Source organism: Schistocerca nitens, chromosome 6 (genome assembly GCF_023898315.1).
Source record: "Schistocerca nitens isolate TAMUIC-IGC-003100 chromosome 6, iqSchNite1.1, whole genome shotgun sequence".
In the NCBI taxonomy this organism is placed as follows: domain Eukaryota; kingdom Metazoa; phylum Arthropoda; class Insecta; order Orthoptera; family Acrididae; genus Schistocerca; species Schistocerca nitens.
The window spans coordinates 518,224,613-518,237,767 of record NC_064619.1 but is presented as its reverse complement, the minus strand read 5'-3'; positions in this window follow the sequence as shown (position 1 = coordinate 518,237,767).

Below are 13,155 nucleotides of genomic sequence, written 5' to 3'. Positions count from 1 at the left end.
GGGATGCTCTATACTCACCTGTTTGGGTTTTTACAACTCACTAGCATTGGCCGATCTGCATACACAAAGCAGTATCGTGCCACACTAACAAATGTATGGTCTCATTTCTTACTTCTCCTCTCTATTAGAGAGCAGTTTTAACAATAGGCGCTCCTAGTTCGATCCTGTATGGATGACCTCACACACTTGTGGAGTCACTCCACGTGCCATCATCCCTCGTCGAACTGCAATATTGGGAAACGTAAAGTTCTGTCCAGTGAGAGAAGAGACCTAGACTAGTGATGTATCCCAACGAGTAGACCTCAGAGACAATTAATCGACGTGAGGAGAGCCTATCACTGTGTCTTCCTACCGTACTGCCGTGATCATATGCGTGAGTCTGACTACAATCTCAACAGCGTACTGCAGACACTCCAGAACTCCCTATTGCTGTTGCCACAACGTAGCAACAACACCCGACGTTTAGCCTTATGTGATGTCAGTACTGTGGAATTAGTGAAGTGCTATGGATATTTCTAACAATGTGATTTAGTGCCTCATTCTCAGCACAGTCGTGAACTTTGTGCAATGTGCACACACAATTTGATGCCCCATGAACCTTGTGTTTTTTCTTAAATTTCTTTCTCTTATGTTGTTTTTGTAATGTATGTTATACCTTGTATGCGTTTGTGTTTTACACTGTAATTCTTATTACAGATTACTGTATTGTTCTCCACATCATGTTTTTTTTGTATTTTGTGTTTATTGTTGTGTGTATGCAAACAGTGTGCCTGAAGTCCCCATAAACTGAAGCAGATACCACCACTGTCATTGTGAATGGACCATCAGTTCAGGGAACATTTTGTAAAGGTTATTCTTGCTGCAGGGAGACAGAAAGAATCGGAGGTTGTAACTAGATTCTGAAAGCTCACAAAGAGATTGTTAACTTATATAGTATCATGTGTGAGTGAATTCAGGTTAGTTTAACGATTAAAATTGTTGTAACATCTTGGGCATTTAATTGCGGAGCACTCCAACTCTGATTGTAAAGAATAAACTGCTCCATATTTGGCTCAGATGCCCGGGCCATATTTAGAGCGTGAATGTCTGCGTGATTCGGTGTTTGGGAAGCGGCTCCCTGGGTATGGATATGTGATGTGAGTGTTAGTGTTCCATATTAAGAAGGTGAAGTGGGCTACATCATAAATAATCCTCCCTCTATGAGCTGCATTTTTTCAGTTGCAATGATTTTTTTTATAGAGTGCGGCATGTGGAGTCACTTTGTAAGATTGTTCTTGGGCGATTGACTCACTACCTTGCTCCTAAGTGAGCCAACCGCTCACCAATTACAATCTAAAATGGCGTAGGGGCAATGAGAGGTGGCATGAGCCCCCTCTCATTTTTCTATCTTACGATTCTCCTCTCTAGTTGCATGCGGTGGAGGGTTGCTATTCCTTCACACGCGGACTTCCCATGCAGCGTCTCTCGCCACGCGGGTGGTCCAGGGACAGGCGGGCTCTTCTGACTTTGAAAGGGTAGGCCGACAGGTGTGGGCGGTCGAGTGAATACTTTCCGGACGCCGACATTGTCAGGAGACGCGCCCGCGGGGGCAGGAAGTGGCGGCTGGGCTGGAGGTTCCGTTGCTTCGCAGAAGCTTAGCGAAAACACTTTCCGGCGGGCTACCAGCGAGGCGTGGGAATGACTTATGTACCCAGGCAGCTGTGGCGGGAAAATTCCCGCGCTTTCTGCAAAATAGGAACTGTGATTGGCTTGTTCAGGGCATAGCTCCGTGACGGAGCAAAATCAACACAGAAATTGGCGCCAAGAATCTCCATTGGTGAAATGGTAGTGCCCCGGCAATGGAGTGGAATTTCCGCCGGTTTTTGAGTTGCTGATTGGAACATAACCACGGCCACTGTCGTGGGGGCGGGAATGTTGTGTGTTCGGCCTGTACGGGTGCTCTAGGAGTCGGCAGTCGCCTTTCGGTTGAGGACGTCGAAGCAACCAGCCAACGGCTCCGGTATGCGAGATCGTGTCCTGGCAGTCAAGAAGACAGTTTGGTAATGTATGTCCGCAGCACCGGCAGACAGGGATTTTCCTAGGTGATAATGAGAGCTCAGCAGAGCGCGCCTGTTCGTCTTTTTCTAACTTTGTTCTGTCTTGAGTAGCAGCAATTACTGTTGGGTTAGCTGTGTGTCTCTCTTGAGATTTGAGTGGCAAGGAATTGGCTCCACATACCACCTCGTCTTAAACCTCACGATCTAGTTTAGGGACAACTTCACCTTTACAGTGTTTGTATGAATCTCCAATTTGAGCCAATTTGATGTATTATAAATATTTCCTGTGTTTCTTTTACTATTCTGTGTTTAGTCTTAATAAATCATATTGTTATTTTGGACAGAACTTTCATTCTGTTAATCGATAGAGCAACCCTATCATTCCTCACTATGCTAATGAAACCTTTGTTTATTTAACTTATTTATCAAATTAAATTATTGCAGGTGCCAAACTCTCTTCTACTCCACTGGCAGGGTTGATTAGAGTCAGTTCGCGTATTTTTTTTTATCCTTGTGCAACAGCAAAAGTCGGAATTAGAATAGGGGGGGGCTTAGAGCATGATTTGCATATGTGGATTCTAGTAGAATTTAGGGATAAATACACTGCTAGCCCCGGCACCTCGCAAGTTGTATATTGAGAGAAGAGACTATTGTTTTGCACTGTATGACGTGATACATTAGTGTTCAGTGAGAGCAGCAAATATACATACACAGTCCTCTTGACAAGGATTGTTTCATAGTTAAATATTTCTACTTTTTTCAAGTTATAATATAGAGATCTAATAATTTGTTTGTTGTAGTATCCACTCAGCCTCCTCTGAAGTACAACTAAGAACCCCCACAGTGCTGACGAATTATTTTTCGTCAAGCACAACAGTTTTTTCTGGGCTTCCTGCATTTATAAAATTCATTTCCATGATCAGTCCAAACCATAGATTTTGTTATACCACTCACTTTGCAGTTCTGGGTTCGATCCGCGGTCATAATGCTGCCATTTAAGCATGCAAGTAGAACCGAGACGACACCCTATGATCACTGATGTGAGTACTGTAAGTGGCAGTCAAAGCAAAACGAGGCAGATGGAAAAAAGTTAATAAACACTTCCTGGCAGATTAAAAGTCTGTGCTGGACCGAGACTTGAAGTCGGGACCTTTGCCTTTCACGGGCAAGTGCTCTACCAAGTGAGCTACCCAAGCACGACTCACGACCCGTACTCACAGCTTTAATTCCGCCAGTACCTCGTCTCCTACCTTCCAAAGTTCGCAGAAGCTCTCCTGCATACCTTGCAGAACAGACACTCCTGGAAGAAAGGATACTGCGGAGACATGGCTTACCCAGAGCCTGGGGGATGTTTCCAGAATGAAATTTTCACTCTGCAGTGGAGTGTGCGCTGATATGAAACCTCCTGGCAGATTAAAACTGTGTGCTGGACCGACACTCGAACTCGGTAGAGCACTTGCCCGAGAAAGGCAAAGATCCCGAGCTCGAGTCTCGGTCCAGCACACAGTTTTTATCTGCTTGGAAGTTTCATATCAGCTCACACTCCACTGCAGAGTGAAAATTTCATTCTGGTAACATCCCCTAGGCTGTGGCTAAGCCATGTTTCCGCTGTATCCTTTTTTCCAGGAGTGCTAGTTCTGCAAGGAATGCAGGAGAGCTTCTGCGAAGTTTGGAAGGTAGGAGACGAGGTGCTGGCGGAATTAAAGCTGTGAGGACGTGTCGTGAGTCGTGCTTGGGTATCTCAGTTGGTAGAGCACTTGCCCGCGAATGGCAAAGGTCCCGAATTCGAGTCTCGGTCCAGCACACAGTTTTAATCTGCCAAGAAGTTTCATATCAGCGCACACTCCGCTGCAGAGTAAAAATTTAATTCAGGAAATAAACAATTTATTACGTCAAAAGTGATCTTTAATACATTTATCGCTCTGTGTAGGCCAGTCCAATTGTTACCAACGTTGTTTCGAGTACGCTGCAGAAGTTTCTCTGGGAAGCTCTTACACATCCTTCATACAGTTCCGATCTCTCCCCATCGGATTTCCATATTTTTGGAGTCCTGAAGAAAGGCATTCATGACCGTCGATTTGTTTCAGACTAATAGATGCACACCTGGGCACAATCATGTTTCCTCAGCCAACCGCAAACATTTTTCCATGAAGACATTGAGCGTCTTGCCTCGCAGTGGGATAAATGAAAGAACAGACGATTACTTTTGAAGTAATAAACAGTTATTTTTCTTCAGCCTGTTTCCTTTTCATTTAACTGTCATTGTAAAGGGTGGCCCAAAAGTCCGCTAACATTTGAAAATTCAATACTTCACAAAATAATGTAAGTGTCATGCTTGAAATGACATTGGATTTTATTGAAACAAAAAAAGTGCGCAAAAGAACAACAGATGGCGTTTCACGTGATGCAAAAGGGAATAGCCACGCAGAAGGTGCCCTGTCACTGTCCGTTCCGGAGGTTCGAGTCCTCCCTCTGGCATGGGTGTGTGTGTTGTCCATTTTAAGTTAGATTAAGTAGTGTGTTGGCTTAGGGACCGATGACCTCTGTAGTTTGATCCCATAAGACTTTACCACGAATTTACAATTTCCAAAAGCAATAATCAGCATAACAACTGATTTTTAGCAAAAAAGATGTCCTTTATAATTATAGCCTAAGATGTCGGCACTCATTTATCAACACTTGTAGTCGAGGAACGATGTTGTGAAGCATATCACTAGGTATGGTATCTTGTTGTCTTGTAGCATCCCTATTGAGATCAGACGATGGTGGTTGGGCTGCAACTTCACGCAATCCCATAACCAACAGTCACGAGTACTGAGGTCTGGAAGGCCAAACAAGAATGATGTGGGGGTTCAGCATGCGATCCTCCACAAATGATCCGCCCATGGGATCAAATGTTTCAAATGGCTCTAAGGACTATGGGACTTAACATCTGAGGTCATCAGTCCCCTAGACTTAGAACTGCTTAAACCTAACTAACCTAAGGACATCACACACATCCATGTCCGAGACAGGATTCGAACCTGCGACCGGAGCAGCAGCGCGGTTCCGGACTGAAGCGCCTAGAACCGCTCGGCTACAGAGGCCGGCCGCATGGGATCTTCCAGACGAGTAGCAATATGTGCTGAAGCGCCATCCTGCATCGAAGTCATACCTTTCAGCAGGTGTTCGTCAACCAGGCTAGGAACGATCTGACTCCCTCTCTCACTGCGCTCTTTTTTGTTTTCGATAAAACCTCAAGTCATTTCAGGCATGTGCACCAAATTTTACCTCTCTACCTACATTATTCCGTGAATTAATGCATTTTCAAACGATAAGGGACGTTTGTGTCACCCTGTATTTCGATTAATGTGTGTGGTTACTCTTTCATGTGTAATCGCCGAATAACATTAATCTGGCAACCGTCTTCTATTAGTTTATTTCAACCACCAACACTGGTACAGTAGCTCGAAGTAACCAAAGACGCAGTACATAGCATATAGTTTGGATTAGTGAATTCTAGTTGGGGCGTGATTCACAAGAAAATGCAAACACAGGCTTGTACTTCACAAGCCACCAATAACAAATAAAGTTAAAAACCTTATACAGCCTTTGTAAGATTATATGAATTGAAACAAGTTAAGTGAAGATCCTTGTAACTAAACAACAAATAATCCCTGATAAATGTAGATGATACGCATAATTGCCCACAAATTTACCATGAATTTACCGAGACTAAATCCCCATTGGTAAAACAAGCAATAGTACAGAAAATTAAGTAACGAATTTTAAGTAAAAGAGCAAAATTTTGAACCAATAAACAGATGATAGAACAATGGAATTCCACCAACTATATAGTGACTTATTCGCGAAATCCCTTTCAGGTATAACGCCAACATTTAGGCACAAAAGACTGTTACCTTAATAGTCAGTTTAAGTCCCACGCAACATTTGGCACAGCCCAACGGATGACCCACTTTAAAAGAAGAGTGACCAAACTACTGGGAACAGGGGGGACACCTTGGCGCAGTCTGAACACATTAACGAGAGGAATCTCCGATAGCGATAACTTTTCGACTCTGCAAGTGCAGAACAGGGAATCAGTGATCATAAGGCCGTTGCAGCATCCCTGAATATGGAAGTTAATAGGAATATAAAAAAAGGGAGGAAGGTTTATCTGTTTAGCAAGAGTAATAGAAGGCAGATTTCAGACTACCTAACAGATCAAAACGAAAATTTCTGTTCCGACACTGACAATGTTGAGTGTTTATGGAAAAAGTTCAAGGCAATCGTAAAATGCGTTTTAGACAGGTACGTGCCGAGTAAAACTGCGAGGGACGGGAAAAACCCACCGTGGTTCAACAACAAAGTTAGGAAACTACGGCGAAAGCAAAGAGAGCTTCACTCCAAGTTTAAACGAAGCCAAAACCTCTAAGACAAACAGAAGCTAAACGATGTCAAACTTAGTTTAAGGAGGGCTATGCGTGAAGCGTTCAGTGAATTTGAAAGTAAAATTCTATGTATTACTTTTGAATACATTATGGGCACAACAGTGATCAATGTCTTATAAATAATTACTATTAAAAACAGTCTTGATCACAATTTATTTAACAAGGTGACCGGTTTCAACCACTACTGTGGTCATCTTCAGACCTATAAGTTGTATACAAAGCTTTAATTAGAGGGCTACATACATTAAACAAAATACATAAAGTTATAAAACTATAAAACGTTGAATTACCATTGAGTAGGAACCTCTTTCCTTGAAGAATCACTACTGGAGAAACCAGTGCACGTCTTACTATATATAATGGAGGCTCCACCCACTTCTGACTGCATGATGTCATTATTAACCAATGAGTTATAAGTCGAATTACAATTAAAACTTTCTTAGTTAAAAGAACAATTGTCAAGAAATTAGAAATAAATACACACTAAACTTAGCTTATTAAACAGCTATTGTCAATTAGGAAGCCTTAAAAATATTTAAATACGTAGGAAAATAAACTTCGGTTTGGCAGTACATGGGTTGCCTCACCATGGCAACCACTACTTCGATTATCGACTTTACAATAACTTCTGTGAAAAAAGCCTGTTGCTTCATCTTTGCAACGGCGTCTAACTTCACCATAGCAACCAGTGGTTCCAAATGGTTCGCTGACTGGCCTTGAGAGGGCAACCCATGTACTGCCAAACCGAAGTTTATTTTCCTACGTATTTAAATATTTTTAAGGCTTCCTAATTGACAATAGCTGTTTAATAAGCTAAGTTTAGTGTGTATTTATTTCTAATTTCTTGACAATTGTTCTTTTAACTAAGAAAGTTTTAATTGTAATTCGACTTATAACTCATTGGTTAATAATGACATCATGCAGTCAGAAGTGGGTGGAGCCTCCATTATATATAGTAAGACGTGCACTGGTTTCTCCAGTAGTGATTCTTCAAGGAAAGAGGTTCCTACTCAATGGTAATTCAACGTTTTATAGTTTTATAACTTTATGTATTTTGTTTAATGTATGTAGCCCTCTAATTAAAGCCTTGTATACAACTTATAGGTCTGAAGATGACCACAGTAGTGGTTGAAACCGGTCACCTTGTTAAATAAATTGTGATCAAGACTGTTTTTAATAGTAATTATTTATAAAATTCTATGTACCGACTTGACAGAAAATCCTAGGAAGTTCTGGTCTTACGTTAAATCAGTAAGTGGCTCGAAACAACATATCCAGACACTCCGGGATGATGATGGCATTGAAACAGAGGATGAACGCGTAAAGGTGAAATACTAAACACCTTTTTCCAAAGCTGTTTCACAGAGGAAGACCGCACTGCATTTCCTTCTCTAAATCCTCGCACAAACGAAAAAATGGCTGACATCGAAATACGTGTACAAGGAATAGAAAAGCAACTGGAATCACTCAACAGAGGAAAGTCCACTGGACCTGACGGGATACCAGCTCGATTCTACACAGAGTACGCGAAAGAACTTGGCCCCCTTCTAACAGCCGTGTACCGCAAGTCTCTAAAGAAACGGAAGGTTCCAAATGATTGGAAAACAGCACAGGTAGTCCCAGTCTTCAAGAAGGGTCGTCGAGCAGATGCGCAAAACTATAGACCTATATCTCTGACGTCGATCTGTTGTAGAATTTTAGAACATGTTTTTTGCTCGAGTATCATGTCATTTTTGGAAACCCAGAATCTACTCTGTAGGAATCAACATGGATTCCGGAAACAGCGATCGTGTGAGACACAACTCGCTTTATTTGTTCATGAGACCCAGAAAATATTAAATACAGGCTCCCAGGTAGATGCTATTTTTCTTGACTTCCGGAAGGCGTCCGATACAGTTCCGCACTGTCGCCTGATAAACAAAGTAAGAGCCTACGGAATATCAGACCAGCTGTGTGGCTGGATCGAAGAGTTTTTAGCAAACAGAACACAGCATGTTGTCATGTTGTTCTCAATGGAGAGACGTCTACAGACGTTGGGCACAGTCAAGGATTGACCAGTACAGGGGGCAGTGCCTTGATTGAAATTTCTAATGCTGCAACTTCTCTATATACTACAGCATCATCCGCGAAAAGCCGCATGGAACTTCCGACACTATCCACCTGTGCCCGCCGCTCGCAGTGTACTGTAACATAAAAACACAAAGGACAGACAATCAAACCAAAGGACACAACACAAATCCCTTTATTTCAGAGTTATGCCCACCCCCCTTTTTCTTAAATTTAATACACTTAACATACGCAAGACCTCATACAATTAGCATGGAAAATTATTCATTTCTTATAGCTCATAATTTTTTGTGCTTAAGGGGCTCCGGAAAGGCTCAAAATCATGCAAAGTTCAATTTTTACTTTTTTGCGTTTTCTGAATCTGCAGACTATTACCTTTTAATAGATATATAATTTATTCAATTCCGAAGACTACAACTATTTTTAAATTTTTTTTGAAATGTGTTCTACATGGGCGTGACCCACTGTGGCGCTGTTAAACTGTTGTCAAATGGTGTTATTATTAACGTCCGTGTTCATCAGGTACATTTTAGTGATGTGAGATAAAGTATGTGTTGTGGCTAACCTGTGAAAGTTAAATATATATCGCTGGTGTGATTGTCGATTGTTTCATGTTTATTTACTCTGTCGTTATCTCGAAAATATTTGTAATTAAATCTGTTTCTTGAGTCTCTGTTTTGTTGAAGTATAATAATGAGTAAAAGTAAAGTTATTAGAAATCCTCTGAAGGCTTTTAAGAAAAGGAGAAATGTTGGAAAGCCAAAGGTATTTAGAAATATGGGAATGAAGATAGGTTCTAACATGGTACGAGCGATGCTTGCTTTAGACAAGGAACGCCTTCGGGCTGCAGACAGGGCTGTAAAGAGTCTAGAAATACAAGCAAGAGTAAACAGGAGGAGGAACAAGAGGAAGCTGGAGGAGGAGTTTGCAGAGGATGAAGATAATCCATCATATGGACCTGGAATGCACTAAAAAGTTAATCCAATCTTTGTCGCTCGATTCGCAAAACTTTTATTTTCTCATACTAATTACATGTTTTCTAAGGATCTTCCTAACATATTTGTTTCAAACTTTCAGTAAATGTTACACGGTACCTTCTGCATAATTTAACACGGCTTTTTTCCAAAAAAACTGTATATTTTTGAATATATAAATAAAAAATTGGAAAAAAAATGTTGTGAATTTTCATTACAATTGAAAAAAATCATCTTTAATAACTGAACTAAAATTTTGTAAAATCCCTGTGTTAAGTTGTAGCCCATATTCCAATAAATAATCTGTAAAAAGTTCAACTTCCTACCTCAAATACTTTGTGAGGAAAGATGTAATTTATAAGCGTTATTTTAACATTGCAAGTATAGGGCGTTCCGGAGCCCCTTAACCCGCGAGGATAGCCGAGAGTGCTAACGCGCTGCTTCCTGGACTCGGGTAGGCGCTCCGGCCCCAGATCGAATCCGCCCGGCGGATTAACGACGAGGGCCGATGTGCCGGCCAGCCTGGATGTTGTTTTTAGGCTGTTTTCGACATCCCGCTAGGTGACTACCTGGCTGGTCCCCACCTTCCGCCTTATTTACATTCTCGCAGACATCTGAACACTTTCGCACTATTGCATGGATTACACTCGATGCAGACAGTGGGGTACACTAATTCCGCCCCGGGGGTACGGGGTGGCGGCAGGAACCCCTTAACGATTAACATGCCACATCCGATTAGCGATTGCTGACCCTGTGTAAATGCGGGACAAGGCTCAAGCGATAGATAGATAATTCTTTATGCTTAGAGGTAGACCCAAATAGCAAGCATAAGCCAGGAGAAGTTAACGGTCTGCCGAACCAAAAGCACAATAACCATTAATACAAGTCACCAACGTCACGGCCCCTTCATACGGAGACCACAGGATGAATCATAAGATACTCAAGTAACATTACAAGCATCCTGTCTTAACACTAAACATGGCCTACGCACTATCCTATAAAGACTCATGCAGCCTTCACGCTACTCACGCTTAGTGTTCCCGTCACTGAGCGATGTATACGGTCTTAACAGCACTAGTCAACGTATACTGGAACCAAGAGTGAATTCCTTTTTCCCACCAAGGCGGCGATAATCACATACAAATCATTGTTTCCGGCTGTGAACACAAATTACGATCAGATTGATCACAAACGCAACTTCAAAGAAATAACTTATGCCTACCGTCAGTAGCAGCAAACGACGAGAATCCACATAGTATACATAGGCATCCAGCATAAGGTAGTACAATACACACACTTGCTAGTGCATTGGAGGCCATCACCTCCAACCCACCGCCGACACACTCCTGAAACCATAACACAGCGCATCGAGCAACCAACGCTCCTCCGTAACGGTCACTCCAAGACTCGCCAACATGACAAACACCCAAGCAACGGGGAAGCACGACCACTAGGGCCCCTTAGCGGAAAAACAAGACAGCCATAGCCGGAAGTGCCGCGCTTAAATAGCCGCTAGAAGAGCAAAACCAAAGACAAAACGCGCATGCCAGCTCGAACGGGATTACTGCCCATACTAGACAAGAGAATCACTGGCGCCAGCGACTCCCCCACGGCTCACTAGTCTGCATACTTGTCTTTCGGGTAAGCAAAGTTTCTAGTAACAGGTAACTGTAGATACATCCACATCAGTAGAGAAATTTATTTCTGTTTAAGAGTCTGCCGTCTCAGGGCATAGTGATAAATCTGCAGACCAGGTTTTAGTGATTCTTTATACTCCTGGTTATACAGGGTGATTCAAAAAGAATACCACAACTTTAAAAATGTGTATTTAATGAAAGAAACATAATATAACCTTCTGTTATACATCATTACAAAGAGTATTTAAAAAGGTTTTTTTTCACTCAAAAACAAGTTCAGAGATGTTCCATATGGCCCCCTCCAGACACACGAGCAATATCAACCCGATACTCCAACTCGTTCCACACTCTCTGTAGCATATCAGGCGTAACAGTTTGGATAACTGCTGTTATTTCTCGTTTAAAATCATCAATGGTGGCTGGGAGAGGTGGCCGAAACACCATATCCTTGACATACCCCCATAAGAAAAAATCGCAGGGGGTAAGATCAGGGCTTCTTGGAGGCCAGTGATGAAGTGCTCTGTCACGGGCTGCCTGGCGGCCGATCCATCGCCTCGGGTAGTTGACGTTCAGGTAGTTACGGACAGATAAGTGCCAATGTGTTGGCCCTCCATCCTGCTGAAATATGAATTGTTGTGCTTCTTGTTCGAGCTGAGGGAACAGCCAATTCTCTAACATCTCCAGATACTGTAGTCCAGTTACAGTGGCACCTTCGAAGAAAAAGGGACCAAAAACTTTATTGGCTGAAATGGCACAGAAAACGTTCACCTTACGCGAGTCACGTTCACACTGAGTTGTTTCCCGCGGATTCTCAGTGCCCCATATACAGACATTCTGACGGTTGAATTTCCCGTTAGTGTCGAAAGTTGCTTCATCAATACTCTCCATACAGTTGATTGTGGAATTTGCAGCTCTCTGCTAGCTCTGCGAGTCGATTTTCGTGGGCTGCGAACAAATGCTTGCTGGATGCGTGCTACATTTTCATCACTCGTTCTCGGCCGTCCAGAACTTTTCCCTTTGCACAAACACCCATTCTCTGTAAACTGTTTATACCAACGTTTAATACACCACCTATCAGGAGGTTTAACACCATACTTCGTTCGAAATGCACGATGAAGAACTGTCGTCGATTCACTTCTGCCGTACTCAATAACAAAAAAAGCTTTCTGTTGAGCGGTCGCCATCATAGCGTCAACTGACGCTGACGCCTAGTCAACAGCGCCTCAAGCGAACAAATGTACAACTAAATGAAACTTTATAGCTCCCTTAATTCGCCGACAGATAGTGCTTAGCTCTGCCTTTTGTCGTTGCAGAGTTTTACATTCCTAAAGTTGTGGTATTCTTTTTGAATCACCCTGTATTTTGCGTACATTCCAACTCAATAGCGCCTTTTGAGATCTTATACCTATTTTAACTCACTACGATATGGTTAAGAACTGTGCTTGTTGCGAGCGGACACAAAGGGAATCTGCTACTATCCGTAAACAGCTGGAAGCGGCGTTAGCTACCGTCTACATGCTTCTGGCTTCTGTTCGAAGTTGCGGCGGCATCGGGGCGCCAGGGATGAGACCTTCGACACCTTTGGTGCTTTGGAATTCCCTGGTGACCCGGATGTCACTACCTTCTGATTCGCAACATCTGATCAGTCCGTCCTCACTTGAAAGTGGGTGGCATTCAGTGGTGGGTTTGCGTGTTACTGGACGGAAGGCGAAAGAGCGAGCAGGTCGCGCGGCTAGCTCCTTACGCCTTAGCAACAGTACGAAGTGCTGCTCAACACTGATGGTAACACAGAGTCAGCATGGGATGCCTCACCTGTGGGCCAGCGGCCGATTTTCCTGCTCAGTCCGGGCAACTACAGGGGGTGGGCATGCTTGTCGTTGGGAGCTCCAATGCTGGGCGGGTGATGGAGCCCCTCAGAGAAATAGCAGGCAAGGCGATAAGGAATGACAGTGTGCACTAGGTATGTTTGCTGGTGGTCTCTTTCGTGATGTGGAAGAGGCATTATGTCAGC